The sequence below is a fragment of the Poromitra crassiceps genome, assembly GCF_964638095.1.
Source record: "Poromitra crassiceps genome assembly, chromosome: 4".
NCBI classification, from domain to species: domain Eukaryota; kingdom Metazoa; phylum Chordata; class Actinopteri; order Beryciformes; family Melamphaidae; genus Poromitra; species Poromitra crassiceps.
This window is the reverse complement of record NC_139626.1, coordinates 50,368,800-50,378,972: the sequence shown is the minus strand read 5'-3', so window position 1 is coordinate 50,378,972 and position 10,173 is coordinate 50,368,800.

Genomic DNA, 10,173 nt, shown 5'->3' with positions numbered 1-10,173 from the left:
AACTAGATGAATGACTTCAAAACCGTCATCTAGTTTGACAGTTATTGAGAGTTGATTTGAGTTAATGAGTTATTAATTTGAGTTAGTGTGGACCAGTGATGTCACTGGTCCACACTTTAACACTCAATAACTGTCAAATTAAATGACAGACTTCAAAACAGTTTACAGTTTTCTGATATACTACTGATGTTCTAATGATACAAAGCCGGTTGAAAATGGGCGGAGTGTTCCTTTAAGTATGTATGAATAAAAACGGATGCAAAAGGGAAGGATTACAGCATGATGTGCAAGATAATGCAAAATACAAGAACTGATGGTGTGATGGTTTAATTGGGTTGTTTTGTGAAGCGAAAATGTGCAGCTATTTGTGAAATGATACAATGGGATTTGAACAGGTTTCAGAAGCCCAGGGGTGATGGAACTCTCAAAAGGCGAATGGCCTCGTTAACTTTCAAGTCTAGCAGTCAAAATAAAATAAAATAAAATAAGAATATGCCACTTTTACACTTTGTGTGCATCAGAGTGCATTTTCCAACAAGTCCAAGTAGCAGGAAACTGTTGAGTCAACACTGTCAAATTGTATCATTTGCATTTGCATGGCTCACACGTATATACGGTCTCTGTGAGAATACAACATGAAGGCAGCCTACTGGACCTTTTTAGTGCTGTGCTGTCTCTGCACTCTGTCATCATTACAAATTATCTTCTTCACACAATGCCTCTGAAAGCATGTTGCACAATGATGCCGTCTGTGTGAGTTTAACTGTACAGCAGCCGTTTTAAAGTGCTGTGTGTGTATGTGTGTGTGTGTGAGTGTGAGTGTGAGTGTGAGTGTGAGTGTGAGTGTGAGTGTGAGTGTGAGTGTGAGAGAGAGAGAGAGAGAGAAAGAGAGAGAGACTGTAGTTGACTGTAGTTACAGAAGGAGTTTGAAAGTGCTGGCTGTCATGGTAAACACAGCTGTTCACTTGGAAGAGAAGCAGCCTGTTCTTCTCTCAGGAGGAGAAGCAGCCTGGCTCTCCGGAGGAGAAGAAGAGATTTCCACACCTCTTAGTAGCGATGCTGAAGGCTGTAGACTACGCCATCTAATTACCGGTAGCTTGTTTTCTGTCAGGCAGAAAGTGGAAACCATATATCTCCATAAAATAAAAGGAATCTTTTTTTTTTTACACATTGTAGTAATAACAACATTATTAACCTATAACATCTTAAGACTTGCACTACCTGAATCTATAGTACTCTGAAGTACCTGAATCTTTCACCAGTTATTTTAGCATTTATTTATTTATTTTGGGCGTGCAATTGGAGATACAAGGTTTCCTGATGACAGCGAGGGGGGTGGGGGGGGGGGGGGGGTGTTAGAGGAGTGGCCACGTGTGCCTTGCTCAAGAGCACATGGTCAGTGGTTGTTGAGGGAGGGAAAGCGGTTACTACTTTCCAATAATTTCCCCACATTTGCCCCGAGATGATTGTGTTATACCTCTATCCTCTGGCAACAGTCACCTCAGGGCGCCGGGACAGGAAACCATATTCTCAATGTTCAGGTGAGGGTATGGTGAAAGGGCTTCCAGGTAGGGCTGTGCGATTTTGCCTAAAACTAAAATTGACGATTTTTTCTCTCAAAACTCGATTTTCGATTTCGATTTCGATTTATTATACTATTATACTTCTCTAAACATTTGTTGCCCTGCAGAGCTCTTTTCCCCCCTTTTTTCCATAATTGACAATTTACGCTTTTACTCTGAAGGTAGAACAACTCAACTTCCTGTTTTAGCTTGCCGCTGCTATGCTTGCTAACTTGACACTGGTGGATTTGCGTGTTCCTCCGTGAGATAATTATATTAGTGTCTAAGCGACCACCCGTGCTCGGAGTTATATCTGTACTAGAATAACACAAAGTCACAACAGGAATGCGTGGAACTGCGATAGCAGTTAGGGGGAAATTCAGACACACAGGGACAGGTGAGTCAGCTGAGGCTGCTAACTTACAGCCATGAATACAGCCAATCTATCGGTGGCCTCACGTTGTTTTGTTATTATGTGAACTGTAAAGGCAACGTTTCATCGTCCGGTGATAACGTCTGTGTTTGTGTGCGCGCGTGAGTGTGTTGTGGCAATCGTTATCTTGTAGGCTAGAGCCCGCAGTGCAACAAGCTGCTTTTTGGTCGGAGGTGTTGAAATAAGTCCATTGCGCTGCTGTTTTTAGTAGCCAGTATCACAGCCTCTAGAGACTTTACAGCGGGGAGAATGGACAAGTAGCAGCATGCGTACATGAGAGAGAGCCGCCCCACGTAACGTACTTACCCTAGTTAAAGTGAAAATTAAATTTAAAATTAAAATTTTTAATTAAAAAAAAAAAAAAAAAAAAAAAAAAAAGATTTTACGATTTTCATTTTTTTAACATCGTCCTAACTAATTAATTCGATTACGATTTAAAATCGATTAATCGCACAGCCCTACTTCCAGGAGTTCAGTTGACTGCTCAAGTCATGTAGTACCGGTGCCCCGCGACGCATGTGGCGACTTCGCTAAGAGGCCAGATACCTGCTTGAGGGCGTACTCTCATGAATCTCCGGAAGTTGGCTCTTAGCTAAGAGGTGAGATACCTGCTTGAGGGCGTACTCTCATGAATCTCCGGAAGTTGGCTCTTAGCTGAGGCCAGATACCTGCTTGAGGGCGTACTGTCATGAATCTCCGGAAGTTGGCTCTTAGCTAAGAGGTGAGATACCTGCTTGAGGGCGTACTCTCATGAATCTCCGGAAGTTGGCTCTTAGCTGAGGCCAGATACCTGCTTGAGGGCGTACTCTCATGAATCTCCGGAAGTTGGCTCTTAGCTAAGAGGTGAGATACCTGCTTGAGGGCGTACTGTCATGAATCTCTGGAAGTTGGCTCTTAGCTAAGTGGTGAGATACCTGCTTGAGGGCGTACTCTCATGAATCTCTGGAAGTTGGCTCTTAGCTAAGAGGCCAGATACCTGCTTGAGGGCGTACTCTCATGAATCTCCGGAAGTTGGCTCTTAGCTAAGAGGTGAGTTACCTGCTTGAGGGCGTACTCACTCTCCACTTTCAAATCCTGACTAACGACCTACCTCTTCTACCTCTCCCATGCTTACAACCTCCCGTACCCATAACCACCTCCTCCACCCTCACCGCCCCCTCTCTCCCCTGTCCCTCCCTCACGCTCCCTCTCTGACTAGACATCTACATTGTTATTTGTATCTGTTGCCTGCTGCTCGTTTCTATTTTTCTTGTTTTCTGTGGACTCTGTGGCTTTGGGTCATTGAAAAGCGCTATATAAAATAAATGAATTATTATTAGTTTTCTCACAAATCTCTGGAAGTTGGCTCTTAGCTAAGAGGTGAGACACCTGCTTGAGGGCGTACTCTCATGAATCTTTGCAGGTTGGCTCTTATGTTGTACGATGACTTGAGGAGAGTTTATGTGAGGAAACCCGCCTATGTATGTGACATCAAAAAGATAACGCTGAATGTTACATTGAATATCTCCAGGACTGATTCACCTACTGTTACTTATTGAGGGTTCCAGTGCAATTGCTGCCCTTTCAGAACCTTTGTAATCCGCCCTTGAACTACACGGCCCGTTTGGAGACGACTAACTTATTGGGTGAAAAAGATTCTTTGACTTCTTTGTGTCTTCTTTGAGTTTTGAAGCGTAAATGCGAGCCCTAGAAGTAAAAAGCTCGTGCTAAGCTAATCCAGAACTACACACAGTGTCGCATAGGCTTCCCCGTCACGTCACCACTCAACCTGGAGTGTTGTTGATGTGTGCACTGCTGTGCACTGATTACCCCGGACTGAACCAGGTGAGGGAAGGGAATTTCCGTGTTAGAGGTCTTTCCCCCAGTGATAAACCCGACTCCCGAGGCTAACGTTACAGAGCCTGCTGACTCCTCCTGACTTCACAGCACTTCACAGTAGCAAGCGGACCACTTCCGCGTAGGAAAAATTATTGTAAAATAAACCACAGCTATAAATTTTGTTTGGCGCATATCAGCTTCATGCTCTGTGTTAGGACTATGATAAATGGCATTGACGCTACCAAATAAAATTCTAATAATAAATGTAGGCGTGTCTGCTGCCGGCGGTTCTCGCCGGGCTCGAAGAGACAGTTTCTGACAGTGAAATTCCCAGACGTTTGGTGGCGCAGCTCACCAAACGTCTGGGAGCCGAGACGAAGCCGGAGGTAACACAGGCGATCCAACCTGTGACCGTCGTGTTGGTACGCAGGGAATCTATACCGCTGCATCGCCCGGACGCGCCCTCCTTCATCCTTTATCACCGTCGCCCTCCTCTTCCTCCATCCACCCACTTCCTTCTTTCTCAGCACTCACTCATGAGGCCTCGTCCTTTTCCCCGCCCCGCCCGCGACCCACGCGCCTCCTCCTTGACCCAGTTGGTATCAGCGTACATCATCTCTCCACCGTGCAAACTGTAGGTCTGACACCAGGCGCAGGCAGCAGATAAGGGAATGGAATTTAGAATGTACAGTATTACACTTCTCTCCTGCACCTTCTCCCTGCACTTAGCCTCCTCTTTCCAGGACCTGTTAATCCCTGCTCTCCCTGCGGGGCTGATAAGAGCCGGTGGCAGGGGGAGAAGTGAGGAGGAGAGGGCTACACTAACACCTCAGGAGCTAGAACAAAGGGTGGGCTTGGACACTTTCCTCCTCCAGAGACAGCAGACACACACACTGCCCTGGTTTGGTCCCTGTCTCACGCTGCTCCAGAGACAGCAGACACACACACTGCCCTGGTTTGCTCCCTGTCTCACGCTGCTCCAGAGACAGCAGACACACACTGCCCTGGTTTGGTCCCTGTCTCACGCTGCTCCAGAGACAGCAGATACACACACTGCTCTGGTTTGGTCTCTGTCACATGCTGCTCCAGAGACAGCAGACACACACACTGCTCTGGTTTGGTCTCTGTCACATGCTGCTCCAGAGACAGCAGACACACACACTGCTCTGGTTTGGTCCATGTCACACGCTGCTCCAGAGACAGCAGACACACACTGCCCTGGTTTGGTCTCTGTCTCATGCTGCTCCAGAGACAGCAGACACACACTGCTCTGGTTTGGTCCCTGTCACATGCTGCTCCAGAGACAGCAGACACACACTGCTCTGGTTTGGTCCCTGTCACACGCTGCTCCAGAGACAGCAGACACACACACTGCTCTGGTTTGGTCTCTGTCACATGCTGCTCCAGAGACAGCAGACACACACACTGCTCTGGTTTGGTCTCTGTCACACGCTGCTCCAGAGACAGCACACACACACTGCTCTGGTTTGGTCCATGTCACACGCTGCTCCAGAGACAGCAGACACACACTGCTCTGGTTTGGTCTCTGTCTCATGCTGCTCCAGAGACAGCAGACACACACTGCTCTGGTTTGGTCCCTGTCTCATGCTGCTCCAGAGACAGCACACACACACTGCTCTGGTTTGGTCTCTGTCACATGCTGCTCCAGAGACAGCAGACACACACTGCTCTGGTTTGGTCTCTGTCACATGCTGCTCCAGAGACAGCAGACACACACTGCTCTGGTTTGGTCTCTGTCACATGCTGCTCCAGAGACAGCAGACACACACACTGCTCTGGTTTGGTCCCTGTCACATGCTGCTCCAGAGACAGCAGACACACACTGCTCTGGTTTGGTCTCTGTCACATGCTGCTCCAGAGACAGCAGACACACACACTGCTCTGGTTTGGTCCCTGTCACATGCTGCTCCAGAGACAGCAGACACACACACACTGCTCTGGTTTGGTCCCTGTCACATGCTGCTCCAGAGACAGCAGCTCTGCTGTTGCGTGTTTGGACGGAGAGTCAAGCGGAAACAGCTTGACTCTGCTGGAGCCGCATGGGGTTGGTTTCAAGTGTAAACAAATGACACGGCTGAATTGGTGGGCGTTCATTTAACCGCTCCTCTTCCAAACTGCAGTCAGCTGTGTTTTACAGATTTAACTGCTCCTCTTCCAAACTGCAGTCAGCTGTGTTTTACAGATTTAACTGCTCCTCTTCCAAACTGCAGTCAGCTGTGTTTTTACAGATTTAACTGCTCCTCTTCCAAACTGCAGTCAGCTGTGTTTTACAGATTTAACTGCTCCTCTTCCAAACTGCAGTCAGCTGTGTTTTACAGATTTAACTGCTCCTCTTCCAAACTGCAGTCAGCTGTGTTTTACAGATTTAACTGCTCCTCTTCCAAACTGCAGTCAGCTGTGTTTTACAGATTTAACTGCTCCTCTTCCAAACTGCAGTCAGCTGTGTTTTACAGATTTAACTGCTCCTCTTCCAAACTGCAGTCAGCTGTGTTTTACAGATTTAACTGCTCCTCTTCCAAACTGCAGTCAGCTGGGTTTTACAGATTTAACTGCTCCTCTTCCAAACTCCAGTCAGCTGTGTTTTACATATTTAACTGCTCCTCTTCCAAACTGCAGTCAGCTGTGTTTTACATATTTAACTGCTCCTCTTCCAAACTGCAGTCAGCTGGGTTTTACAGATTTAACTGCTCCTCTTCCAAACTGCAGTCAGCTGTGTTTTACAGATTTAACTGCTCCTCTTCCAAACTGCAGTCAGCTGTGTTTTACATATTTAACTGCTCCTCTTCCAAACTGCAGTCAGCTGGGTTTTACAGATTTAACTGCTCCTCTTCCAAACTGCAGTCAGCTGTGTTTTACAGATTGAACTGCTCCTCTTCCAAACTGCAGTCAGCTGTATTTTACAGATTTAACTGCTCCTCTTCCAAACTCAGCTGTGTTTTACAGATTTAACTGCTCCTCTTCCAAACTCAGCTGTGTTTTACAGATTTAACTGCTCCTCTTCCAAACTCAGCTGTGTTTTACAGATTTAACTGCTCCTCTTCCAAACTCAGCTGTGTTTTACAGATTTAACTGCTCCTCTTCCAAACTCAGCTGTGTTTTACAGATTTAACTGCTCCTCTTCCAAACTCAGCTGTGTTTTACAGATTTAACTGCTCCTCTTCCAAACTCAGCTGTGTTTTACAGATTTAACTGCTCCTCTTCCAAACTCAGCTGTGTTTTACAGGTGCAGCCACCTTGAATTTCCGGTTGATCCCTGACAGCACCCATCCAGATCCTTGGCAGATTAAGCAAAGATAAAAGAGAAACTTAACTTAACAAACGTAAAGTTAACTTATCATGACTTAAACCAATGCCACCGTATAATGGCTGCCAGATAATGTGGAGGAAGGAAGGAAGAAGGTGGATGGAAAGCCATCAGGGGTGGAAGGAAGGACAAACAAAAGCAAAAACAAAGAGAAAGTCACATTTAACATTTTAAAATGAATTAAATTAGTCCATCCATCCATCTTCAACTGCTTATCTGGGATCAGGTCGTGGAGGTTCCAGCAGGGAACCCCAAACTTCCCTTTAACCCAGCCACGGTAGCCAGCTCTGACTGGGGCATCCTGAGGCGTTCCCAGGCCAGCGTGGAGATAGAATCTCTCCACCTCACCCTCTGTCTGCCCCGTGGCCTCCACCCATCTCCACCTCACCCTCTGTCTGCCCCGTGGCCTCCACCCATCTCCACCTCACCCTCTGTCTGCCCCGTGGCCTCCACCCATCTCCACCTCACCCTCTGTCTGCCCCGTGGTCTCCACCCATCTCCACCTCACCCTCTGTCTGCCCCATGGTCTCCTCCCATCTCCACCTCACCCTCGGTCTGCCCCGTAGCCTCCTCCCATCTCCACCTCACCCTCTGTCTGCCCCGTGGCCTCCTCCCATCTCCACCTCACCCTCTGTCTGCCCCGTGGCCTCCTCCCATCTCCACCTCGCCCTCTGTCTGCCCCGTGGCCTCCTCCCATCTCCACCTCACCCTCTGTCTGCCCCGTGGCCTCCTCCCATCTCCACCTCGCCCTCTGTCTGCCCCGTGGCCTCCTCCCATCTCCACCTCGCCCTCGGTCTGCCCCGTGGCCTCCTCCCATCTCCACCTCTCCCTCGGTCTGCCCCGTGACCTCCTCCCAGCTAGATGTGCCTGAAACACCTCATAGGGAGGCGTCCAGCTGGCATCTTTACCAAGATGTCTTGGCATCTTCACCACGGATGAGTGAGCTTCTCACCTGATCCCGAGGGGAGATGCCATCCACCCTCCTAAGAAAGCCCAAAGTGGAGAGGAGAGGGCCCTCCAGAATCACTCTCCCTCATTCTGAGGATGAGAGAGAGAAGGGGAGAGAAAGAGAGGGAGAGAGAGAGAGAGAAGAAGAGAGAGGGGGGGGGAGAGAGAGAGAAGAAGAGAGGGGGGAGAGAGAAAGAGGAAGAGAGAGAGGGGGGGAGAGAGAGAGAGAAAGAGAAGAAGAGAGAGGGGGGGAGAGAGAGAGAAGAAGAGAGGGGGGAGAGAGAGAGGGGGGGAGAGAGAGAGAGAGAGGGGGGGGGAGAGAGAGAGAGGAAGAGAGAGAGGGGGAGAGAGAAAGAGAGGAAGAGAGAGAGAGAGAGAGGTGGAGAGAGAAAGAGAGGAAGAGAGAGAGAGAGAGTTAGAAAGATTGGGGTGTGGAGAAAAAGATAGTAAAGCGCAAGAAAGCAAGTACATGGAAAATGTTGCATGCAGCATGTGTGTGTGTGTGACGTGTGTGTGTGTGTGTGTGTGTGTGTGTGTGTGTGTGTGTGTGTGAGAATGCTGTACTGGTGCCCGAATGATTTATACCCGCCTTAAAATGGCTGTTTCATGAAAAGACACACACACACACACACACACACACACACACACACACACACACACACACACACACACACACACACACACACACACACACATCTTTGGATCTGTGTGTGAAAAGGGTTCTTCATTTTGAAGGCCATCCACTTCGTAATGTTTTTATTGGACTCAGAAGCTCATTTCGTGAACGATTTGTGATGAACCACTCACACGATCTTTTGTTCCAGCAGCGGACTTTTTAACAAACAGCTGTTCATCCTGTCTGTGTAGCCTACTGTCTGTAAGGTTGTTGTGTTAGTGTGTGTTGCTATATCTGTTATTGCTGTATGTATGTGTTGCTCTGGGATCTGTTATTGCTGTCTGTATGTATGTGTTGTTCTGGGATCTGTTATTGCTGTCTGTATGTGTTGTTCTGGGATCTGTTATTGCTGTATGTATGTGTTGCTCTGGGATCTGTTATTGCTGTCTGTATGTGTTGCTCTGGGATCTGTTATTGCTGTCTGTATGTATGTGTTGTTCTGGGATCTGTTATTGCTGTCTGTATGTGTTGTTCTGGGATATGTTATTGCTGTATGTATGTGTTGCTCTGGGATCTGTTATTGCTGTCTGTATGTGTTGCTCTGGGATCTGTTATTGCTGTCTGTATGTGTTGCTCTGGGATCTGTTATTGCTGTATGTATGTGTTGCTCTGGGATCTGTTATTGCTGTCTGTATGTGTTGCTCTGGGATCTGTTATTGCTGTCTGTATGTGTTGCTCTGGGATCTGTTATTGCTGTCTGTATGTGTTGCTCTGGGATCTGTTATTGCTGTCTGTATGTGTTGCTCTGGGATCTGTTATTGCTGTCTGTATGTGTTGCTCTGGGCAAATGCGTTTCCCCATTGGGGATTAATAAATCTTAAACACACTGCTGTAAATGGGTGTAAAGTGCTTACTCAAAGTTGTGTGCTGATGAAGGTGAAACGTCTCTGTGAGGCAGACCAGGAAAACAACAAATACTTAATACTGTCTCTCTCTCGCTCTGTGCTCCTCTCTCACCGTCTCTTTCTAGTCCCTCCACCATTTTGTTTGTGATGATTGCAATGCAATTTGCAGAGCTTAAAGTGTTTTTGCTGTAAAATTGCTGGAGAAGGTAAAAATCCCATGCCAATGAAAAAATAATTGAACTGAAATAGGTATAGACAAATGTTATATATATATATATATATATATATATCTCACATGGTATGCTCTAAAAAGAGGAAAATAGACCGTGAAAGCAACACTTTTAATCCAGAGTGGACAGACTGTTAGATGTTCCCCACCACGCAGTTCAAAACCAGCGTGTCTCATTGTGATTCCACGGAGTAGTCTGGCACACGAGACTACATGTGATGCGCCATGCAATTACTGTAGGAAGTGCCACACGTTTGAGCAACAACAAACACACACCCACTCAAATCCAAACTGCGGGCACATTCACTGCCCAACAACATGATAGATAGATAGATAG